Below are 24,974 nucleotides of genomic sequence, written 5' to 3'. Positions count from 1 at the left end.
CCGCCGCCGACGAGAACACCCGCCTGCACGCGTGGACCGAGCGATTCTGGCCATCCCCGCCGCCGAGCCACACCTCGCTGTGACCGCCAGAGCCTCCCCGAGCCAACCCCGCCCTTCGCCGGACCTATCTCGCCGCCGGTAAGCCGCGCCACCCTTTTCTTTCCCGTGGGTACTATTTACATTGGGGGAAGGACTGCGGGTGAGAGGAAGAGAAGGTCAGGGGGCTTTTTGAACTGTCAGCGACTCAGGGGAATAGTGGCGCAAGGGTAGAACTGCGAAGATTGATTTAGTTTAAACCCAGGGACCTCGGTGTAAACTGTTTTTCCAGGAAACTTTTATTAAATCTGTTTTTAATTTGAACAGAAACTTTAAAAACTCATAACTTCTGTTTAGTTCATCCAAATTTGGTCAAACCAATTTTGCCAGACTCTAATTAATGTGACCTACTTAAGAAAAATATAAACCCCCCTAGGTACTATAGAAAACTTTAAGGTTCTGATTTAATTATAGTTTAGCCAAAAGCTCAATAATAGAAAGAAAAATAGTTGTGCTATTTGACTAGGGTTAGAAAAATTTGGAGAAGTTTATATCTACCTACTGACCTGTTTAAAAATGTTAAACCTCTCTGTCCACTCCATTAAGTTAGTTTTTACCCCTTATTCTATAATGTGCTTAAGGTTAAGAAAAATAGAAAAGGTGATTTAAATAATGAACCAGAGGGCACCCCTATTTTTGTTAGGGTACTTATTCAATGTAGTTCACTGGAAAAATCTATCATACCCTGGTTTAGTATAAAATAAGTGGGGTACCTTTTATTTGAATAAAGCAAGGAAAACTTAGAAAAACCCTACAAAAATAACCCCAAGGTGAAAACACCCCCACCCTTGGGATAGTTAATGTTTTGTTATTAAGAACTTAGGAAAAATATGAAATCTGCTGTTTGACATTTTTCAAATAACAATGTAGTAGAAAGTGCCTTTTTGACATTAAACTTTAGAAAATCATAACTAAATAACCACCCCTTAGCCTTCTGTGGTTTTTGGCACAGAAGCCTATTATTACTGTTAGATGCCAACCAAAAATAACCCTTAGGACAGACCCCACCTCTAATTAAGAGTTGTAGTACAAAGTGGCCCATTTACCCAACTTTTATTCTATTTTTTGTCTTAAGCATAGCCTTTATATGTTGAGCCTCAAATTCTTAAAACAGGATAGAATAGCAAATGGCAACCCACTGTAATTTTTACAGAATTTTTGGAAAATATTAAACCACTGTCGTAGTTCAAACCTACACTAGAAACCATAAGTAGAAATTAAAGAAAGGAAAATGAATAATGGTAATTAGTGTCATCCTAAAACCCTTGTAATTTGTCCACTGAAATGTATAAAGACAATACAAATCCACTATGTTATCCTCAATGAAAACCTAAGCCTAAAAAGTAATAAGCATAACCCACTGGAAGCCCCGCATGACTAAGAAACCCTAAGTTACTTCTTGACTTAGTTTCTTTTAGCATAATGTTATTAAATCCTGCATAATCATGACATACATGTTCATTGCATTTTGATAGACTGTAACCTTGCTGACGGAGAGTACGTCCTCATGCCGGAGCAAGGAGCTGCTCAGGAGGTAGCCCCGGACCCAGCACCAGAGCCTGCACCAGAGGACCTGCCTGCCACTGCTTTGGAAGGCAAGCCCCGGTTTATGCATAACCTGTTATTTATGCTATCTTACTTCACTTAATGATTGTAGGATTGATTGTGCACTTAGGTGTAGGAATTGTTTGAAACCCTAGTTGCATGATCTCAGGAATCCTTTTTGAGATGAATACTAGTATGATAGGTCGAGTAGTTGCTTTATTTAATTAGGATCTCGGTAGAAGACGGGTGATTTTCTAGCACTCGCGCGAGATCAGGAATTGGTTGTACCCACTTTTATATCATATTGATAGTTGGTTGGTGGACACGGATCCATGGGGATGCGTGGTCTACAAGGTGAAATTGGAATAAGGATTAACGTGCGGATACCTGTGTCAAGCGATTGAATGTACTAAGCACATGCCGAGAAATATGGTAAATCGGTAAGCCTAGTACCTGAGTGAACCTGCCCGCAGATTGCCCTCCTCACGCGACCTGAGACGTGGTCTCCCATTCCGGTTATGGTGGGTACAAGTGCGGTCACTGCACGACGGCAGTCGGGGTCAGTGAGGCATTGTACGCCAAGGCGGTGAGCCCCTTTCTGTTGCCAGGGAATCGATGGGGACGGTTGATGTGTGTGGGGACAGAGTGCCTCGCCACGTCGTGTGTTTAGGTTTACCTTGCAAGGATAAAAACTCGATTCGAATCGTCTGCTTCTCGCAGCTAATGAGACTGCTTGATCCATTGTACTGCATTGAGTAACAAGTGGAAATATGATGAGTTGATATAAGATGTTGATTGCTAATAATGCTTGCTACTATGTATGAGTAGATAGTACACTTTTAGCCTTAAGAGAGTCACACTTAAATTGACAAAGTTAAAACTTGACTTAGAAACTCAGCTAGTGCTTTTGGCAACCAAACCCCACAGCCAAACAGCTGCATGTCTAGAGGTAGAGGAGTAGACTCCTCACACCGGGTAAGTCTAGCTGAGTATTAGTATACTCAGCCTTGCTTGTGGCATAATTTTACAGGTTCTCTGGAGGACATGGTTGCTGGAGTGACTTGGCCGTCCATCTTGCCACCGGGTTGGACTGTCGAGTGGGACCTCGCCTCGGCTGAGGAGGAGCATGAGGAGTGATGGGACAGGCTTCCCCATCTCTCTGTTTAATTACCGTTAGTTTTATTCCGCTGCACTTCGAACAATGACAACTACTTTTGCAAAACTTCTATGATGATGTAATAATTTAATACTCTTTCATGCATGGTTTTATGCTTTATTGTATTTGCTCTGTGACTCACCATCGAGTGAGATTGTGGTACTTGATCCTGTCAGTGGCCGTGTCGGACCAGATCCGAGGGATTGACGGGTTATTCCCATTTAAGTGTGGTCTAGCCTCTGAGGCGGGACTAGGCACTTAAGTTGGAATAATTCGGGCAGTTCCACCATAGCTGGTATCGGAGCCAGGTTCCACCACAGAGGAATCAATAAAATGTAAACACCATCATTTTCCCAAAATAAAATTTGATAGAAACAATGTTGGATAGATAGTAGAACGAGCAGGATAGACCTAGGACGTGAAGCCTTAGGGTAATAGAAGGGTAGCTAGGTGGCTAAGTAATTAGGCCCTACAGGCCACTTTTACAGGATGGGAGTTCTTCCCTATTCCTTTTATCTTGTTGTAAGGTCGTTCAGGACGAGCATGCATGCATTCTTAATTAAGCAAATGGATAACTGAGTAAGGACTTAAAAACAAGATAATAACCAACTAGGTCCCCAGTGCCTTTTTATTTAACTAGAGAACGGTTGAGTTTTATTTTTCTTGTTCTTTTTATAATTCTTTTTCTTTTACTTACGCTTAACCGTACACAGATGACTTCCCACGGATCCTCAGAGGACGGAAATGCACTGTCCCACACTGAAGGGCTTGCACGAGAGGGCTTTCCCCGCATTTTGTGGGAGGTACTTCAGGGGCCGGATACACGACACCCCCTCAGTACACAGTGCAGCATTTCGAGAAGCACCGAGTGCCCCGCTGTAGGGTGAGGATGACCTTGGAGCCTCATCCCCTGCAGCCAGGCTGGCGCTCTTTGGACTCCGAGTCTTTTGGATACCGAGCTGAGGACACGATCGAGGCGATCGCTCTGCATGGATTGACCACTTTCTGCAGATTCCATCCTTTGGAGCTGGCTACCCACCCCATTGGATTGTTCCCCGCCGAAAGGGAGGACGACCCAATGTGGAAGGATAGGGTGGAGCATGCCAAGGATATCTGGGCCATCTACCTAGGACAGACTGCGCACTTGACCGTACGGTGCATGAATGCTCTGTACCGTCTGCAAGTAATGCGCGGTGAGGCGATGTCCCATCTGATGGCACTATTGGAGGCAACAAAGATTACTTTGGACAACAGGGAGGAGCTCGTGGTTGATTTGTCCACTGAAATGGTGGAGAAGGACTTGCAGGTGGAGCAGCTATCCACTGATATCCAAGAGTTGGAGGAATTAGTGGGCACCAGGGAGAACACCATCGAGGTTCTCGAGGATCAGCTCATTAACACTCAGCAACAGCTTGCTGAGGCTAACGAGCACTTGGATATGCATCACCAGGAGATCCAGGATATGGAGGCCAACGAGGACGTCAACATCGAGGGAGGAGACGACCTTCCCCTGAGTCGAGTGTTGCCTCGTTCGCTCACTAGGTGTTCAGGACAGAGTTAGAAGTCGGATGGTAGGACTCCTCGCAGCTAGCTTAGCTTTTGCACCCTTGGGGTACTAGGCTAGATAGAGTTGAGTCTTTTGGGACAATTGATGTAATCGTACTAAACTCTCTTGGAAGCATGTTTGATGGATGCTGTTATCAGTCTAAATTGGAAGGAAAAATTTATGCCTTTTAAACCCGTTTGTTGAAATTGGAGTCTATCATTTTGCTTTTGACTCTTTTCACCGTGATTAAATCTTGAACTTGGAGATATGGTGTTAAGTATGTATGTGGTTTTTCAGATGGCCGGGAGGCAGCGTCGTGGCCAGAATGAGCGCGTTCCTCCACTGCCGCCACCGCCTCCCACTCTGCAGGAGCTGATGGCTCAGCAGAATGAGATCTTGAGGCAGCTAGCTCAGTGTCAACCACCACCTCAGCACTATGGTGGTGGAGACCATCAGCGTCACCCTGCGGCAGCTACCTACCAGGAGTTCCTCAGTACTCAGCCCCCATTGTTCACACGGGCAGAGGATCCACTTGATGCAAATGTGTGGTTGCGAGTGGTGGAATCCAAATTCCCGCTACTCCATGGGGCTTGTTCAGAGGTCACTAAAGTCAGGTTCGCCACCCAGCAGCTTCGCGGACCCGCAAGGACTTGGTGGGACCATTTTCTTGCCATGCAGCCAGAGGATCGAGAGGTGGAATGGAGGGAGTTCAAGGCAGCTTTCAGGGGACACCACATACCAGCCGGGATTATGGACCGAAAGCTCAACGAGTTTCTGGCACTCACTCAGGGCAATAGGACAGTGTTGCAGTATGCCCAGGCTTTTAATGACTTGTGCCAATATGCTGGATATCACGCAGACACAGATGAGAAGAAGAGAGACAGGTTCAGGAGGGGGCTCAGCACTAAGCTCCGTGATCGTCTCAACACCGTCAGGGCCAACAGTTACAATGAGTTGGTCAACATGGCTATCTCCCAGGAGGACTGCATTACAGCTCGACAGGCAGAAAAGAAGAGGAAGACCCCTGTAGCAGGACCCTCAGCTCAGCCACAGCGCTTCAGGATTGTGTCTGACACGCAGAACAGGGGACCCCAGCAGCAGCAAGGAAGATGGGTGATCCGACCACAGCAGCAGCAGCAGGCACCCAACCGCGCCCAGTTTCCAGCTCAGAGGAACAACCAACAGCAGCAGCAGTACCGCCAGGCAAATGACAACAGGTGTTTCACATGTGGCAACACCGGACATTATGCCAAAAATTGCCCCAGGAACCAGCAGAGGCAGGGGCAGAATGTTAATCAGAACCAAGGCAAGAGGCAGAAGGTGCAAGTGAGGCAGGGCAGGCTGAACTTCACCACCATGGCTGATATTCTAGAGGGAGCACCCGTCATGACTGGTATCTTTACAGTTTTGAATTATCCTGCTATTATCCTTTTTGATTCTGGTGCATCGCATAGTTTTATCAGTGCCAAATTTAGTGCCAAGTGCTAGTTGCCCTTTCACCACACCGATGGGGGCATTACAATTTCAACACCAGGAGGCAGAGTTGCCACTTATCAAATCAACAGGCAAGTGCCTATAAAATTTGGTAGCCTTGTGATTAGAACCACCCTTCTCATCTTAGGATTGGATAGCGTGGATATTATATTGGGAGCTGACTGGTTGACCAGGCATCAGGCAGTATTGGATATTGCAGCCAGGGCCGTTGAATTTCATTCCCCTGCTTATGGCGAGACTGTTTTATATTTACCCAGCCAGGGATGCACCCATTCTTGTGCCTTTGTTATGATAGAGTCCCCAGTGGAAAAGATCCCAGTGGTCCGTGACTACCCGGATGTTTTTCCGGATGAATTGCCAGGGATGCCACCTGACCGAGATATTGAGTTCGCCATCGAATTACAACCCGGGACCGCTCCTATCTCTAAGAGACCCTATAGGATGCCTCCCGCGGAATTGGCAGAATTGAAGAAGCAATTGCAAGAGTTGTTGGACAAGGGGTTTATTCACCCAAGTACTTCACCATGGGGATGTCCAGCATTATTTGTGAAGAAAAAGGATGAAAGTTTGAGGATGTGTGTTGACTACCGCCCTCTCAATGCGGTGACTATCAAGAACAAATACCCACTACCCCGTATTGATGTTCTGTTTGATCAGTTGGTAGGAGCCAAGGTATTCTCCAAGATAGACCTTCGCTCAGGTTACCATCAGATCAAGATCCGTGCCAGCGATATTCCCAAGACCGCTTTCTCTACCAGATATGGGCTGTATGAGTTTTTGGTGATGTCTTTTGGGCTGACCAATGCCCCGACTTATTTCATGTACTTGATGAACTTAGTATTTATGCCAGAGTTAGACAAGTTCGTGGTCGTTTTCATTGATGATATTCTGGTTTATTCCAAGAATGAAGCAGAGCACACCAAACATTTGCATACTGTACTTCAGAGACTGCGTGACCATCAGTTGTATGCTAAGTTGTCTAAATGCGAATTCTGGCTGAAGGAGATCAAATTCTTGGGTCACACAATTTCTCAGGATGGGATATCAGTTGATCCTGAGAAGGTACAGGAGGTGATGGATTGGAAACCCCCGACTACAGTGAAGCAAATTCAGAGTTTTCTGGGATTGGCAGGGTATTATCGACGATTTATTCCGGATTTCTCCAGGATTGCCAAACCAATGACGGAACTGTTGAAGAAAGGAGTCAAGTATGATTGGAGCCAAAGGTGTGAAGATGCCTTTCATACTTTGAGGCAGCATTTGACAACAGCCCCAGTGCTGGCTCAACCTGACAACACCAAGCCATTTGAAGTTTATTGTGATGCTTCTGATACAGGATTGGGGTGTGTCTTGATGCAAGAGAACAGAGTCATTGCTTATGCTTCTCGAGCACTCAGACCCCATGAGCAGAACTACCCCACACATGATGTGGAATTGGCAGCTGTGGTTCATGCTCTTAAGATATGGAGACACTACTTGATGGGAGCTCACTGTAACATCTACACTGGTCACAAGAGTCTCAAATACATCTTCACTCAGGCAGATCTGAACATGAGGCAAAGGAGATGGTTGGAGTTAATCAAGGACTATGATTTGGAAGTGCATTACCATCCTGGCAAAGCCAATGTTGTGGCAGATGCCTTGAGCAGAAAGGCCCAGTGCAATTGTATGAGCATGGATGCAAGAGTTACCACCCTGTGCGATGAGTTGTGCAAGCTGAACCTGGAAGTTGTTTCTTCGGGTGACTTAAGTTATATCTCGGTGGAACCCACATTGCAAGAGCAAATAGTGAGGGCACAGATTGAGGATAAGGGTGTTCAAATGATTAAGGAAATGGTCAAGCAAAAGGCAGAGAAATACAAGTGCTTCCGTCAGGACAGCAAGGGAATTTTATGGTTTGGAGACCGATTGGTTGTTCCCAAGGACCCTGAGCTCAAAAAGAAGATACTGGATGAAGCTCACCTTTTCAAATTCTCCATGCACCCTGGTAGTAACAAGATGTACCATGATCTCAGAACTTTATATTGGTGGACCAGAATGAAGAGGGAAATTGCCAAGTACATATCCGAGTGTGACACTTGCCAGAGGATAAAGGCTAGTCACTTGAAGGCAGCAGGCCCTTTGCAACCCCTTCCCATACCATCTTGGAAATGGGAGGACATTTGCATGGATTTTATCGTAGGATTGCCCAATACCTCCAGGCACCATGATTCCGTTTGGGTTATTGTGGACAGGTTGACCAAGACCGCTCATTTCTTGCCAGTGCACACCACCCACAAGACGGAGAAGTATGCAGAAATTTATGTTGATCAAATAGTGCGATTGCATGGTATTCCAAAGACCATTATATCTGACCGAGGAGCACTGTTTGTGGCACGCTTTTGGGAGAAGCTGCAAGAATCACTTGGGACCCAAGTAATCCGAAGCTCAGCATACCATCCCCAAACAGATGGTCAGACAGAAAGGGTGAATCATATTCTGGAAGACATGTTGCGAGCATGTGCACTACACTACGGGAAGGATTGGGACAAGTGTCTTTCTTTGGCAGAGTTTTCTTACAATAACAGCTATCAGTCCAGTCTGAAGATGGCACCTTTTGAAGCCTTATATGGGAGAAGGTGTAGGACCCCACTAAATTGGTCTCAAGCAGGAGAGAGGGAAATTTTTGGGCCAGACTTGGTACTTGAGGCAGAGGCAAAGGTCAGGGTTATTATCAAGAACTTAGAAGCTGCTCAGGCCAGGCAAAAGAGCTATCATGACAAGAGGCGGAAGCCTCTACAGTTTGAGGTGGGAGATCATGTTTATCTTAAGCGCGGAGACAGGCCCCAACTCGGCGCACTCCCCTCCCCAGCACTGATGATGAACATCCTTGAAGCTGAGGGAGGGACAGAGGCCGCAGCCCGGCTCGCTTCTCCCCACCATCGAACTGGTGGTCACCGTCTTGGGTGACCACCGGCGAGGGGATGCAGCCGGGCTGCCTGATGAAAATCCTTGAAGCCGAACGATGGCTGAAAGGTACCAACTTCCGCGAAGTTACATTCCTCCAACGATGACAAGACGAAAGCAACGCGAGCGCTCCCCATCCCGGGGCTCGGAAGGTGGAAGGGCGCGATGCATGAGGAGAGTGCGAAGACATGGTTGCCATCCAAGGGGGTCACCCTCCTTTTAAAGGCGACTCTCCCCACTTGCGTCCTCAGCCAGCGTGGACTGAGTCTTCTCCAACACGCTCCAAGGTCCTCCCCTACGACACGGGGGCTGGGTCCCACGCATCATGCAAGCTGGCTCAGGACAGAAGAAGCCGAGCCGCCGCGCGCGGAGCGCACAACAGCCCAGTGGTTACAAGCATCCCTCCACTATCGCCCGGACCAGCGGGTGAAAGGGCAGACCGCCATGCAGGCGGCATGCAACCGCACCAAGGGGGCGCACCCTTTCGACTTCGACAAGTCCAGCATGGAGGCCCAGGCCCACACGTCATGTAACCGACGCGCCGGTTACTACGTGCGAGAAATTGCACCGCCACTCGCGCCAGTACTGCGCCTCCTCGACTGCGGAACCGATGCCGCGACTCGAGGCGACCCTGCGCATGACCCGACAGTGCCAACCGAGCACATCGGTCATGGGTCAGTCAGCCGCGGGAGAAGGCGCGACGGTCGATACGGCCAGAAATGGGCCGACAGTAATGGCGGTGGCAGGCGGGCGGAAGCAGCAGTCAAGTCGTCAGCAAGCTCACGCCCCCTCCTGGGACAACGAGAGAACCCTCTCCCACGGCGTGAAGACGACGCGCCCATGTTCCGTTCCTCGAATGGCTCGCGCACACACAACGGCTGCCCTGCGAACCACTCGTCCCGTCGCATTAACTCTGCGGCAGGACAGGCGACACCTTTGGCAGGCGAAGCAGGCGACGCTTCACCTCTGCCATAATGACCGCGTCAAAAAAGGTGCGCCACATCATTTGATTTCGTATCCTTTTCCACTTCCTCTTTCTCTCTCTTGCTACAGGGAGCGGGAAAGGGGATACTCCGAAAGGGATCCTTCTTCGCGAAGGAAGCGGGCCCCGAGCCCCCTACTGATCAGAGGTTCGAAGGCTGGCCCCTCGGAAGGGTTCAACAGCCGCCTCAGAGCACTCGGGATCCGCGCCCACTACTGGTCAGAGGTTCGAAGGCTAGCCCCTCGGAAGGGTTCAACGGCCGCCTCAGGCCACTCGGGCTCCGCGCCCACTACTGATCAGGGGTTCGTAGGCTGGCCCCCGAAGGGTTCGACAGCCGCCTTAGAGCACGCAGAGCGAGGGATGACCCTGGGTACGTTCGATACATAACCAAGGCTCGGGCTACGCTCCCGAGGTACCCTAGGACATTTTCGAGATCGACGGGGACGATTTGTAACGGAATCCCACCAGAGGGAGGCATCGAGCCCTCGGACCCCGTCAAAAGGGGACCGGGTCCGGCGAATCACCCGCAGGTACTTTTGGAGCGCGCCTCCGGGCCACTAGCCGACCCCTAACGAATGGGGCACAGGCGTCCACTCGAATTACCCGTTAGCAACTCACTGGAGACACCATGTTCGGCGCCCTCCGAGGGCAACATGGCGCTTTCCCCCTCCTCCTTGCGGAAAGGCGACGCAGGGGCGTATGAAAAAAGTCGAGTCTGTCCTTGACCGTCCTCTCGCTCTGTGCGGAGGCTCGGGGGCTGCTCTCGCAAACCCGGCTCCGGCCAAACCGTTGACAGCGTCAACATACCAGCCCGAGAACTTGGGACTCGACTATGCACCCGGGCTACGACCAGTTCGCATGAGGGAACAACCAGACCGGCCGAAGCATCACAAAACGCGCTAAGACCTCAAAGGAGTCGAAACACTCCTCCGAGGCCTCGGGGGCTACACCCGGCGGGTGCGCTCGCGCGCACCCACCGGAACGAAATGCAACCGAGAAAGGCCGGTCCCCTTGCAAAAAGTGCGACAAAAGCCTCCAAGCGAGTGCCAACACTCCCTTTGAGGCTCTGGGGCTACTGTTGGGGACCATAATTAGGGGTACCCCAAGACTCCTAATCTCAGCTGGTAACCCCTATCAGCACAAAGCTGCAAAGGCCTGATGGGCGCGATTAAGGTCAAGGCTCAGTCCACTCAAGGGACACGATCTCGCCTCGCCCGAGCCCAGCCTCGGGCAAAGGCAGCCGACCCCGGAGGATTCACGTCTCGCCCGAGGGCCCCCTCAAGCAACGGACACACCTTCGACTCGCCCGAGGCCTAGTCTTCGCAGAGAAGCAACCTTGGCCAGATCGCCACGCCAACCGACCGTATCGCAGGAGCATTTAATGCAAGGATCGCTTGACACCTTATCCTGACGCGCGCTCTTCAGTCGATAGAGCCGAAGTGACCGCAGTCACTTCGCCGCTCCACTGACCGACCTGACAAGAAAACAGCACCGCCTGCGTCACTCCGACTGCTGTGCCACTCGACAGAGTGAGGCTGACAGCAGATAAGTCCAGCCTCGGGCGCCATAGGAAGCTCCGCCTCGCCCGACCCCAGGGCTCGGGCTCAACCTCGATGCTGGACGACGGACTCCGCCTCGCCTGACCCCAGGGCTCGGACACAGCCTCGGCCTCGGAAGACGGTCTCCGCCTCGCCCGACCCAGGGCTTGGACTCAACCTCGACCTCGGAAGACGGTCTCCGCCTCGCCCGACCCAGGGCTCGGACTCAACCTCGACCTCGGAAGACGGACTCCGCCTCGCCCGACCCCAGGGCTCGGACACAGCCTCGGCCTCGGAAGACGGTCTCCGCCTCGCCCGACCCTAGGGCTCGGACTCAACCTCGACCTCGGAAGACGGACTCCGCCTCGCCCGACCCCAGGGCTCGGACTCAGCCTCGGCTCCGAAAGACGATGGACTCCGCCTCGCCCGACCCCAGGGCTCGGACTCAACCTCGACCTCGGAGGAATCGCCACCTCGCCCAAACTCGGGTCCAGACCGGCCACGTCGCCAGGGGGGCCATCATTACCCTGCCCCTAGCTAGCTCAGGCTACGGGGAACAAGACCGGCGTCCCATCTAGCTCGCCCCAGTAAACAAATAATGATGACACCCCACACGCTCCATGACGACGACAGCTCCCAGCCCCTTACGTTAGCAAGGAGACGTCAGCAAGGATTCGACAGCCCCGACAGCTGTCCTTCCATAGGGCCCAAGCGCTCCTCCGACGGCCACGACATCACATGAACAGGGTGTCAAAACCTCTCCGACTGCCACGACGGCATGTACTTAGGGCTCTAGCTCCTCTCTGCTAGACACGTTAGCACACTGCTACACCCCCCATTGTACACCTGGACCCTCTCCTTACGCCTATAAAAGGAAGGTCCAGGGCTCTCGTACGAGAGGGTTGGCCGCGCGGGAGAATGGGCCGACGTATAAGGCTCTCGCTCTCGCTCTCTCCCACGCGAACGCTTGTAACCCCCTACTGCAAGCGCATCCATCCGCCCTGGGCGCAGGACAACACGAAGGCCGCGGGTTCCCCTTACTTTTCTCCCCCCTTTGTGTCCCGTCTCGCGCCGACCCATCTGGGCTGGGACACGCAGCGACAATTTACTCGTCGGTCCAGGGACCCCCCCGGGGTCGAAACGCCGATAGGTATAACCGTTAAGGTAAGGACATGTGAGGAAAGAAAGAGATTCGGGTCTCATTGGCCATGAGATCGTAGAGCCGGACTAGTGGGTAAAGTGTACCCCTCTGCGCAGAGTTCAAACCTATTCGAATAGTCCGTGTCCACTGGTATGGACGAGTCTGGTGTGGTATGACAATTAGTGTTTAAAACCTCCATGAACCAGGAAATGTGTGAGTGGGTGTGTTTTTGGAAATGAAAACAATGCCACGGGAGCAGGAAGCTCAGTGGTGGTTGAGTGTGAAAATGTGCTACTTTCGTCTCTGGGGAAAACCATCAAAGAGTTGCCTTTTTCTGAAAAAGAAGAGTGATTTCAACTCCACCATACAAAGCATGTATTATATAGGTCCCTTTCTCTTTACGGGCGGGATGGGCTTGTGGAATACCTAGTTTATTCACCCAAATTTATTTATGTTTTTCAGCAGCTGAAGACTTCTTTTCTGCTATGCTCGACTAGAAGGGGGTTGTGTCTGCACCCAGTTCTGCCTGTGGCTTGGGCTAGTTTATCTTCCACTGCGCTTTGTTTTTCAGGCTCTCTTGAGCTTGTACCCTGGTATTGTAATAACTTTTAATTCGAACTCTGTACTATTTGAAGTAAGGAATGTGGTTACTAGCCTCCTGGGACTAGTAATTGTATCACATTTGAGTCTCAGAGGATTGGGGCGCTTCATCGTATGAGTCGATGACTTGAATGGTGATGGAGACATAGCTCCTCCTCTGGCTCTGAGCCCCCGGTGTTCTAGATGTGCTTAGTGTAGCATCCAGATTGAGACAATGAAAGGGAAATGTGTCATTGGGCCATTTCTACCTCTTTTGGTGATTAAATGCTCAACACATTACTATGGACTAACATCTCTTCATGAGCATGAGCATATGTGTTTGTAAAACAAATTGAGGAGTAAAGGTAAAAGGCACTTTTAGGCTTAAAAGTGGGCATACTACAAACTTCTATGGTTCAAAATGATGAAGGTATGTTTCTAGCACTTAATCAATTGTTTTAGGTGCTAATCATGCTTGTCTAAGTGCTAGGGACCATATGAAGTCGAGCCAAAAGGAGCAAAAGAAAGTTGGCACAAAAAGGAACAAGTTGGGCTAGACTGGGCAGCACCAGACGGTCCGGTGCCGTCCACTGAACAGTCTAGTGTGTACCAGACAGTTCGATGTTCGTCTGGTCTTACTGGCTGCTCTCGGGTTCAGCTGGGCACCCTCGGCTATAATTCAACAGACGGTCCGTGTGGAGCGCCGGACAGTCCGGTGATAACCCAACCAACGACTACCTGCCACGTCAGCTGCAACCAATGGTCAGACGGAGCACCATACAGTCTGGTGCCCTTCTGAAACGGAAAGTGACCAATCAGGGATCTTTTGACCATTGTATTCTGCAGTGTCCGGTGCACCCACAGACAGGGAAGGCTGGGAGCTTCCAAATGAAGCTCCAATGGCTCCTAGGTCTCTTGGGCTATAAAAGGACCCCCTAGGCGCCATGGAGTAGTACTCAAGCATAATTTGAGCACCCCACAACTCTAAAACTCCGCGACCACACTTTTGATTTGTTAGAAAGAGATTTGAGCTTGTTCTTGAGCTGTGATTATGTCGTTTTGATTCGTGCGCTCTTTTCTTTGCTTATGTGCGTGTTGTTGCTGTGTTGTGCTCCTGTGTGCATCTCTACTTCCCTCCTGACTCTAGATTTGATTGTAATCATTTGTGTAAGGTGTGAGTGACTCCAATTTGTGGAGATTCCTCACAAGGGGATATTGATATAAGGAAGACAATTGTGGCACTCAAGTTTGATCTTTGGATCACTTGAGAGGGGTTGAGTGCAACCCTTGACCAAAGGAGGTCACCATAATGTGGAGTAGGCATTGGTCAAACCACGGTAAAAATCGGTCTGTCTCTTGACCATTTTATTTATTGCGATTATTGTCTTCTTGAGTTCTCTACTCACTTGCAATATTGCTCCTATGTTTAATACTCATCTTAAAGGAGCAATCAAGTGAAGTGTTCTCCTTTCTTCTCTCTTCTCATCCTAACTTGGTTTTAGTTCTCACTAACACTTTGTATAAACCAATTTGTGTTGTTTAGAGTTAATTTCGCATGATCACTTATTCACCCCCTTCTAGGTGCTCTCAATTGGTATTGAAGTCGTTCTCTTCATCAAGGGATTAACCGCCCGAAGAGATGGATCCTAAGTGTAAGGGGATTGTGATTGACGTAAGGAGAAGGAGACCGTCAACAACAATGAGCCAAAGGGAGATAAGCCCATTGACTCAACCTCAAACAACAAAAAGAGGGACAGGAATAAGAAGAGGCACATCAAGAAGATAATCTACTACGATAGCGATGCCTCCTCATCTTCACCAAAGGATGACGATGATGATGACTTTTCTTCAAAGGAAATGACGGTTAACCAAAACTACTCTTTTGATTATTTTCGCATTCCGTACAACTCAAATGCTCATTTATTGTCTATTCCTTTTTGCAAGCCTCCTCACTTTGATGGAGAAGATTATTCTTTTTGGAGTCATAAAATGCGTAATCATCGATTTTTTCTTCATCCTAGCATTTGGGAAGTAGTAGAAAATAGAATGCATTTTGATAGTAATGATAATGTTGTATTTATTCATGAACAAATTAATAAAAATGCCCAGGCTACTACTGCTCTTTTAGCATCTCTATGCGGGGATGAATGTACCAAGGTTAGTGGCTTGGACAATGCCAAGGAGATATGGGACACCCAAAATTGCTCATGAGGGTAATGGCACCACAATGATCACCAAGATGGAGTTGGTGGAAGGCGGGTTGGGGAGGTTCGCCATGAATAGGGGTGAAGAGCCAACTGATACATACAACAAGCTCAAGACCCTAGTGAACAGGATTCAAAGCTATGGAAGTACAAGATGGATGGAACATGACGTCGTGAGCCTCATGCTAAGGTCATTTATTGTTATTGATCCTCATCTTGTTAATCTTATTCGTGAGAACCCTAAATACCAAAATGTTGCCCGAAGAAATTCTTGGTAGTTTATAAGCGGATGCATGATGGTAAAAGAATCAAGGTACGTCGACGACATCGCCAACGGACCTCTTTCTCAATACAAGCCGCAACCCGTTGCACTCAAAGCAAGGACCAACAAGGAGGCGCTCCCCAATAAGGTAGCACAAGTTGAGGTGGCAGGCCTTAATGAGGAAGAAATGGCACTTGTGTTTCCTATTTGTGTTTTCTCATTGCCTTTGATCTTATTTGACATTTGTGTGAGGCAATGGGGTAAAGGGCCGAATAGTTCCCCTGTTTTTGGTGCTTAAAGCCAAAGGGGGAGAAATTAAGGCCAAAGCAACTGGATCAGCCAACCACTTGTGAATTTCAAAATTTTAGTGTTAGATTCTTGGTGTTTGATCAAAACCCTCTTATTGCAAAAATTGTTCTCTTGTGGGGGAGAAATTTGATTATGAGAAAAAGAGGGAGTTTTTGGCTCTTGATCAAAATTACTCTTGAAAGATCTCTTGATTTTCCAAAACAAGTGTTTTTGACATAGAGATAGGAAAACAAATTTGTTTTGAGAAAATAAACCAAGTGGTGGCAAAAGTGATCCAAATATGCCAAATCCTATGTGAGATGAATTGGCCTTCAATTTGCACTCTTTAGCTTATCATTGAAAGTGTTGTTGCATTTTTTAGTTGTTGTTAATGTGTTAGCATAAATCACCAAAAAGGGAGAGATTGAAAGGGAAATGTGCCCTTGGGCCATTCTATAAATGTTTTAGTGATTAGATGCTCAACACATATTGTTTTGTGCTAAGTGTCAAAGAGATGCAAATGGAAAATCAAGGTATGATTCTAGCCTTAGTAAATTGTTTTTGGTACTAACATTATTCTACTAAATGCTAGGAACCTTATCAAAATGAGAGAAATCAGATTAGAGAAGTTTGGCTAAGTCCAGCCAGACTTGCACCAACCTGAGGTGCACCAGACAGTATCCGGTGCTCAGGCTGGCTCCCCCAGCGAACAGGCCACTCTCGGGAAAAACTCAAGGCGTCGCGGCTATAATTCACCAGACTGTCCGTTGAGCCAGCCGCACCCACGCCAACGGTCGGTAGCACAATCAGCGGACGACGCGTGGACTTCGCCAACGGTCACCAGGCCACATCAGACTGGCCGGTGTGCCACCAAACTGTCCGGTATGCCACGAGCGTCGTAGCTGCAACGGTCGGCTTCGCTATAAAAGGAAGAAAATCGCGCACTGTTCATTGTCCGGTGCGCCCATGGACAGAAGGCAACTATGACCTTCCAAATGGAGCTCCAACAGCTCCTAACTGCCTTGGGGCTATAAAAGGTACCCCCTAGGTGCATGGAACAACAAGCCAAACACCTCTTGAACATCCTAAGACGTCGAGACTTAGCATCCACGCATCTGGTTCATTATGATAGAGATTCGAGCACTTTTCTGAGTTGTAACTCCGTTGTGCTGCTTTCGTGTGCTCGTTTCTTGTCTTGTGTGCGTGTTGTTGTAGCTCTCGCTCGTGTGTATTGTTTTTCCCTCCTTACTCTTGTACTTATTCGAGATCATTTTGTGTAAGGAGTGAGGGACTCCAAAGTGTGGAGATTCCTCACAAAGGGATATAATTGAGATAAAGAGAATCGTGGTATTCAAGTTGATCTTTGGATCACATGAAAGGGGTTGAGTGCAACCCTCGTCCGTTGGGACGCCACAACGTGGAAATAGGCAAGTATTCTACTTGGCCGAACCACGAGATAAAATCGTTGTCACTTGTCTTCATTCTCGTGCGATTTTCTCTACCTCTATTCACTTCACTTACATATTGCTCTAAGTTTAATACTCACTTTGTGAAGAGCAATTAAGTGAAAAAGTTTACTCCGCTAGCACTTCTCTCTTGAACTTGGTTTTCACTAATCCAATATTACTCCAAGTTTGTTTTGTTAAGCTATTTTTACAAGATCACCTATTTACTCCAAGTTTGGTATCAGAGCCGTACTCTTCATTCAGTGCCTGAAGAGATGGATCCTAAGGTAAGAGGATGGTGATCAACGACAAGGAGAAGGAAACCCTCTATGTTGACGAGCCAAAAGGTGACAAGCCCACTAACTCAAGCTCGAGTCACAAGGAAAAGGATGGGAAGAAGAAGAGGTGCATTAAGAAGATCATCTACTACGATAGTGACTCTTCCTCCTCTTCACCAAGGGACGACGACTCGTCCACGATAAAGAAAACAGTTAATTAGAATTATTCTTTTGATTATTCTCGCATGTCATATAATTGAAATGCTCATTTATTGTCCATTCCTCTTGGTAAACCCCCCCACTTTGATGGAGATGATTACTCTTTCTGGAGCCATAAAATGCGTAGCCATTTATTTTCTCTCCATCCTAGCATTTGGGAAATAGTAGAGAATGGAATGCATTTTGACAGTAGCGATAATCCTATACTTATTAATGAACAAATTCATAAGAATGCCTAGGCTACTACTATGTTGTTAGCATCTCTATGCAGGGATGAGTACAACAAAGTTAGCGGCTTGGACAATGCCAAGCAAATATGGGATACCATCAAAATCTCTCACGAGGGTAATGGTGCCACCATGATAACAAAGATGGAACTGGTGGAAGGAGAACTGGGAAGGTTCACCCTGAAAAGGGGAGAGGAGCCAACCGAAACCTACAACAGGATCAAAACCCTGGTGAACAAGATCTGAAGCTATGGGAGCACAAGATGGATGGATCATGACATCGTTCGACTCATGCTCAGGTCATTTACTGTTATTGATCCTCATCTTGTAAACCATATTCGTGAGAATCCCAGGTACACCAAGATGACGCCCGAGGAAATTCTCGGAAAATTTGTAAGCGGGGCACATGATGGTGAAGGAAGCAAGGTATGTAGATGATATTGCAAATGGACCGCTTCATCTTTACGAACCGCACCCCGTTGCTCTCAAAGCAACAACTAGCAAGGAGGTGTTACCTAACAATGTGGTACAAGTGGAGGCTGTCAGGCTAAATGAAGATGAAATGGCACTTGTAATCAAGCGTTTCAAGACTGCATTGAAGGGACGCAAGGAGTACCCAAACAAGAACGAGACAAGGGGAAAGCGCTCTTGCTTCAAATGGTAAGTACGGTCATTTTATTGCACAATGTCCCGATAATGAAAATGACCAGGGACAAGAAAAGAAATGGAAGAAGGAGAAGAAGAAAAACTACAGGAAGGCGAAGGGCGAGGCACACATCGGCAAGGAATGGGACTCGGACTGCTCTTCATCTGACTCCGACTATGAAGGACTAGCTGCCTCCACCTTTGACAAGTCCTACCTCTTCCCCAACGAACATCACATGTGCCTCATGGCTAAGGAGAAGAAGGTACGTACACGAGATACCCTAAGTACACTTCTTCTAGTGATGAGGAATCTGATGATGATGATGTAGATTATAGCGATCTCTTTAAGGGTTTAGATAGATCTAAGGTAGATAAAATTAATGAATTAATTGATGCCCTTAATGAGAAAGATAGGTTGTTAGAAAAGCAAGAAGATATTATTTATGAGGAACATGATAAATTTATTAATGTTCAAAAATCCCTTGCTTTATAAACTAAGAAAAATGAACTATTGTCTTCTAAGCTATCTACTTGTAATGATTCTATTTCTAGTCTTAAGAATTTAATTGCTGATTTAAATGCTAAGTTAGAAAAAGTAAATGTTGCTAGTTCAACCATGGAGCATGTTGTTATTTGCAATAGGTGTAAAGATTTTGATATTGATGCTTGCAATGAACATGCTTCTACCATTCTTAAGTTGAATAATGATATTGCTAATCTTAGTGCTCAACTTAAAATTTGCAAGAGTGACCATGAAAAATAAAAATTTGCCAGGGATGCCTACACCATTGGTAGACACCCCTCTATTAAGTATGGACTTGGTTTCCAAAAGGGAACCAATAACTTAACAAGCCAAAGGACCTTCAATCTCAACAAGGAGAAGGGAAAGGCACCTATGGCTAGTAGCTCTCATTCCTCACATGACAAAAAGAACCATGCCTATCTTTATACTCATGTTAAGAATGTTCATCATGATAGATGTTATAATCATGTTGTTTTACCTACTTGTCATGATGCTGCTTTTAATTCTCATGCCATGTCTGCATCTAGCTCTTCATATGCTCATGGTAGGTATAGACCTAGGTGCCATCATGTTGCTTCTAATGCGCCTAGGAATGCATCAAATGAACCTACCATGCTTTACCAAACATATGATGCTTCATTTGTTCTTTTATGCAAAAATGATAAAGTAGTTGCTAGAAGTTTGGGACCTAAGTGCAAGAGAGACAAAACTTGCATCTGGGTTCCAAAGTCTTTTATGACTAACCTTGTAGGACCCAACAAGAGTTGGGTACCTAAAACCCAATCTTAAATTACCTTGCAGGTTTATGCATCCGAGGGTAGAAGCTGGATTATTGAGAGCGGATGCACAAACCACATGACGGGGGAGAAGAAAATGTTCACCTCCTACGTCAAGAACAAGGATTCCCAAGACACTATCATCTTTGGAGATGAGAATCATGGCAAGGTTAAAGGTCTGGGTAAAATAGTCATCACTGTAGAGCATTCAATTTCTAATGTGTTTTTAGTAGAATCACTCAGTTACAATTTGCTTTCTGTAAGTCAATTATGTCATATGGGATATAATTGTTTCTTTACAAATGTTGATGTGTCTGTCTTTAGAAGAAGTGATGGTTCATTAGCATTTAAAGGTGTATTAGACGACAAGCTTTATTTAGTTGATTTATCAAAAGAGAATGCTGATCTAGATGCATGTTTAATAGCGAAGACTAATATGGGCTAGCTCTGGCACCACCGTCTAGCACATGTTGGGATGAAGAATCTTCATAAACTTCTAAAGGGAGAATATGTGTTAGGACTAGCTGATGTCTGTTTTGAGAAGGCAGACCTTGTGCAGCGTGCCAGGCAGGAAAGCAAGTTGGAACTACTCATCAAAGCAAGAACGTAATGACAACATCAAGACCACTGGAACTCCTACATATGGATCTCTTTGGGCCCGTTGCTTATCTTAGCATGGGGGAAAGTAAGAATGGTCTTGTAATTGTTGATAATTTTCCTGCTTCACTTGGGTGTTCTTTTTGTAGGATAAATCTGAAACCCAAGGTACTTTAAAGCGCTTCTTAAGGAGAGCTCAAAATGAGTTTGATCTCAAGGTGAAGAAAATAAGGAGCGATAATGGATCTGAATTCAAAAATCTTGAAGTAGAAGAATATCTTGAGGAGGAAGGCATCAAGCATGAGTTCTCCGCTCCCTATACACCACAACAAAATGGTGTAGTAGAGAGGAAGAACATGACACTCATCAACATGACAAGAACAATGCTTGGGGAATACAAGATTCCTGAGCGGTTTTGGTCGGAAGCTGTAAATACAGCTTGCCATGCCATAAACCGGCTCTATCTTCATCGCGTTCTCAAGAAGACTTGTTACGAGCTCCTAACCGGTAACAAACCCAATTTCCTACTTTCGTGTATTTGGGAGCAAATGCTACATCTTGGTAAAGAAAGGTAGACATTCGAAACGTGCTCACAAAGCTGTGGAAGGGTTTTTATTGGGTTATGATTCAAATACAAAGGCGTATAGTGTCTTCAGCAAATCATCAGGATTAGTTGAAGTCTCTAGTGACGTTGTATTTTATGAGACTAATGGCTCTTCAAGAGAGCAAGTTGATCTTGATGTTGTATACGAGGATGAAGTTTCGACGGCCGCAATGCAAACTATGGCAATAGGTGATGTGCGACCGCAGGAACAACAAGAACAAGATCAACCATCTTCCTCAACACTAGTGCATCCCCTAACTCAAGATGAAGAACAAGTACCTTAGGATGAAGGCACGAATTAAGGGGGAGCACATGGAGAACAATATAAGGAGGAAGAAGCACAACAAGCTCCTCCAACTCAAGTTCGGGCGACAATTCAAAGGAATCATCTAGTGGATCAAATTCTGGGTGATATCAGTAAGGGAGTAACTACTCGCTCACGTTTGGTTAACTTTTGTGAGAATTACTCGTTTGTTTCTTCTATTGAGCCTTTTAGGGTAGAAGAAGCCTTACAGGATCCAAACTAGGTGTTGGCCATGCAGGAAGAGCTCAACAACTTCAATAGAAATGAAGTATGGAGCCTGGTGCCACATGCGAAGCAAAACATTGTGGGAACCAAGTGGGTGTTCCACAACAAGCAAGATGAACACGGTGTGGTGACAAGGAACAAGGCTTGACTTGTGACAAAAGGTTATGCCCAAGTCGAGGTTTGGATTTTGAGGAGACTTTTGCTCATGTAGCTAGGCTAGAATCAATTCGCATATTATTGGCCTATGCTGCTCACTACTCATTTAAGTTGTTTTAAATGGACGTGAAGAGCGCCTTCCTCAACGGACCAATCAAGGAGGAAGTATATGTGAACAACCCCTGGCTTCGAGGATGATAGGTATCCCAACCATGTCTACAGGCTCTCTAAGGCACTCTATTGACTTAAGCAAGCCCCAAGAGCATGGTATGAATGCCTTAGAGATTTTCTTATATCTAACGCTTTCAAGGTTGGGAAAGCTGACCCTACTCTCTTTACTAAGACTTGTAATATTGATTTGTTTGTATGCCAAATATATGTTGATGACATAATATTTGGTTCTACTAATCAAAAGTATTGTGAGGAGTTTAGCAGGGTGATGATGCAGAAATTCGAGATGTCTATGATGGGCGAGTTGAACTACTTCCTTGGATTCCAAGTGAAGCAACTCAAGGAAGGAACCTTCATCTCTCAAACAAAGTACACACAAGACTTACTCAAGAGGTTTGGCTTGTTGTTCCATGCACATAGGGGTCCCTTTTATAGCCCTAAGGCAGCTAGGAGTCGTTGGAGCTCCATTTAAAAGGCCATAGTTGCCTTCCGTCCGTGGGCGCACCAGATAGTTCGGTGCACCATCGGACAGTGAACAGTGCACGATTTCCTTACTTTTCTGGCGAAGCCGATCGTTGCAGCTGCGACACTCGTGGCACACCGTACAGTCCGATGGCACACCGGACAGTCCAGTGCGCCCTGGTGACTGTTGGCAAAGTCCACACATCGTCCGCTTATTGCGTTGTTGACTGTTGGCGTGGGCGCGACTGGCTCACCGGACAGTCCCGTGCACACCGGACAGTCCGGTGAATTATAGCCACGATGTGCTAAGTTTTTTCCGAGAGCGGCCTGTTCGACGGGGGAGCCAGCTTGAGCACCGGATACTGCACGGTGCACACCGGACAGTCCGGTGCACCTTAGGCTGGTGCAAGTCTGGCTGGACTTAGCCAAACTTCTCCAATCCGATTTATCTCGTTTTAACAAGGTTCCTAGCACTTAGTATAATAATGTTAGTACCAAAAACAATTTACTAAGGCTAGAATCATACCTTGATTTCCCATTTGCATCTCTTTGACACTTAGCACAAAACAATATGCGTTGAGCATCTAATCACCAAAAAATTTATAGAAATGGCCCAAGGGCACATTTCCCTTTCAAATGCCCAGGCTACTACTGCTCTTTTAGCATCTCTATGCAGGGATGAATATAACAAGGTTAGTGGCTTGGACAATGCCAAGGAGATATGTGACACCTAAAATCGCTCTTGAGGGTAATGACGCCACAATGGTCACCAAGATGGAGTTGGTGGAAGGCGAGTTGGGGAGGTTCTCCATGAATAGGGGTGAAGAGCCAACTAATACATACAACAGGCTCAAGACCATGGTGAACAAGATCCGAAGCTATGGAAGTACAAGATGGATGGATCATGACGTTGTGCGCCTCATGCTAAGGTCATTTACTGTTATTGATCCTCATCTTGTTAATCTTATTCGTGAGAACCCCAGGTATACCAAAATGTCGCCCGAAGAAATTCTTGGTAAGTTTGTAAGCAGACGCATGATGGTAAAAGAATCAAGGTACGTCGACGACATCACCAACGAACCTCTTTCTCAATACGAGCTGCAACCCGTTGCACTCTAAGCAACAACCAACAAGGAGGCGCTCCCTAATAAGATAGCACAAGTTGAGGTGGTCGGCCTTAATGAGTAAGAAATGGTGCTTGTATTCAAGCGCTTCAAGACCGCTTTGAAGGGATGCAAGGACTACCCCAACAAGAACAAATCAAGGGAAAACATTCATTCTTGAAGTGCAGTAAGTCTAGTCATTTTATTGTTCATTGTCCCGATAATGAGATTGACCAGAATCAAGACAAGAAAGGGAGGAAGGAGAAGAAGAAGTTCTATAGGAAGAAGAAGGGTGAGGCGCACATCGGCAAGGAATGGGACTCGGACTGCTCTTCATCTGCCTCCAACGATGAAGGACTTGCTGCCTCGGCCTTCAACAAGTCTTCTCTCTTCCCCAATGAGCGACACAAATGCCTCATGGCTAAGGAAAAGAAGGCACGTACACAACGTACACATGACACTCCTAAGTACAATTCTAGTGATGAGGAATCTGATGATGATATGGATTATAGTGATCTTTTTAAGGGCTTGGATATAACTAAAGTAGACAAAATTAATGAATTAATTGATGCTCTTAATGAAATGGATAGATTGCTAGAAAAGCAATAGGATTTGCATTATGAGGAACATGATAAAGTAGTAGAAGTAGAAAATTTCCTTGCTTTAGAGATAAAGAAGAATGAAATGCATGCGTTTATATTGTCTTCTTGCCATTCCTCTATTTCTAGCCTTAAGAGTTTAAATGCTAATTTAAATGCTAGAATAGAGAATTTAAGTGTTGCTAGTTCATCTGTGGAACAAGTTGCAATGTGTACTAAATGTAAAGATCACGATTTTGATGCTTGTTAGGGTGGGCATTTTTTTACCGTAAATGGAACCGAACCGTACCTAACCAAAATTTCGGTTTTTTGGTAGTTCGGTTCGGTTTTGGATTTTATGTCTAAGAATTTTGGTATTAGGTATCATAAACGGTTTTCAACGTATACCGAACCAAAATACCAAAAAAAACCGAATAGCAAACTTTATGAATTCAAATTTTTGACTATTTGATTATGTGAACTAATTGTGTGATGCAACCAAATTGTTATTCACTTATTTGTATGTGATATATGATATATCTTGAAATATTTATACTTATATAATTTTTACTTTTAAAAATTGTGTGTAATGTGAAATAAAAAGACCCTATATGCCTTCTTGAGTATAAGTTTGGTATTCGGTTTTTACCAAAAAACCAAATTAAAAAACCGAAACTGAACTTATCTTGAAATATTTATACCTATATAATATTTGAAAATTGAAGTTTTTTAAAACTGAACCGAAGTTCTAGAGAAACATGAATGCCCAGCCCTAATGCTTGTAGTAATCATGCTTCTATTATTGCAAACTTGAATAATGAAATTGTTCAATTAAATGTTAAACTTAAAACCTGCAAAATTGAAGTAGAAAAAGTTAAATTTTC

The sequence above is a fragment of the Zea mays genome, chromosome 2 (assembly GCF_902167145.1).
Source record: "Zea mays cultivar B73 chromosome 2, Zm-B73-REFERENCE-NAM-5.0, whole genome shotgun sequence".
NCBI lineage: Eukaryota > Viridiplantae > Streptophyta > Magnoliopsida > Poales > Poaceae > Zea > Zea mays.
Note: the sequence above shows the minus strand (reverse complement) of the source record.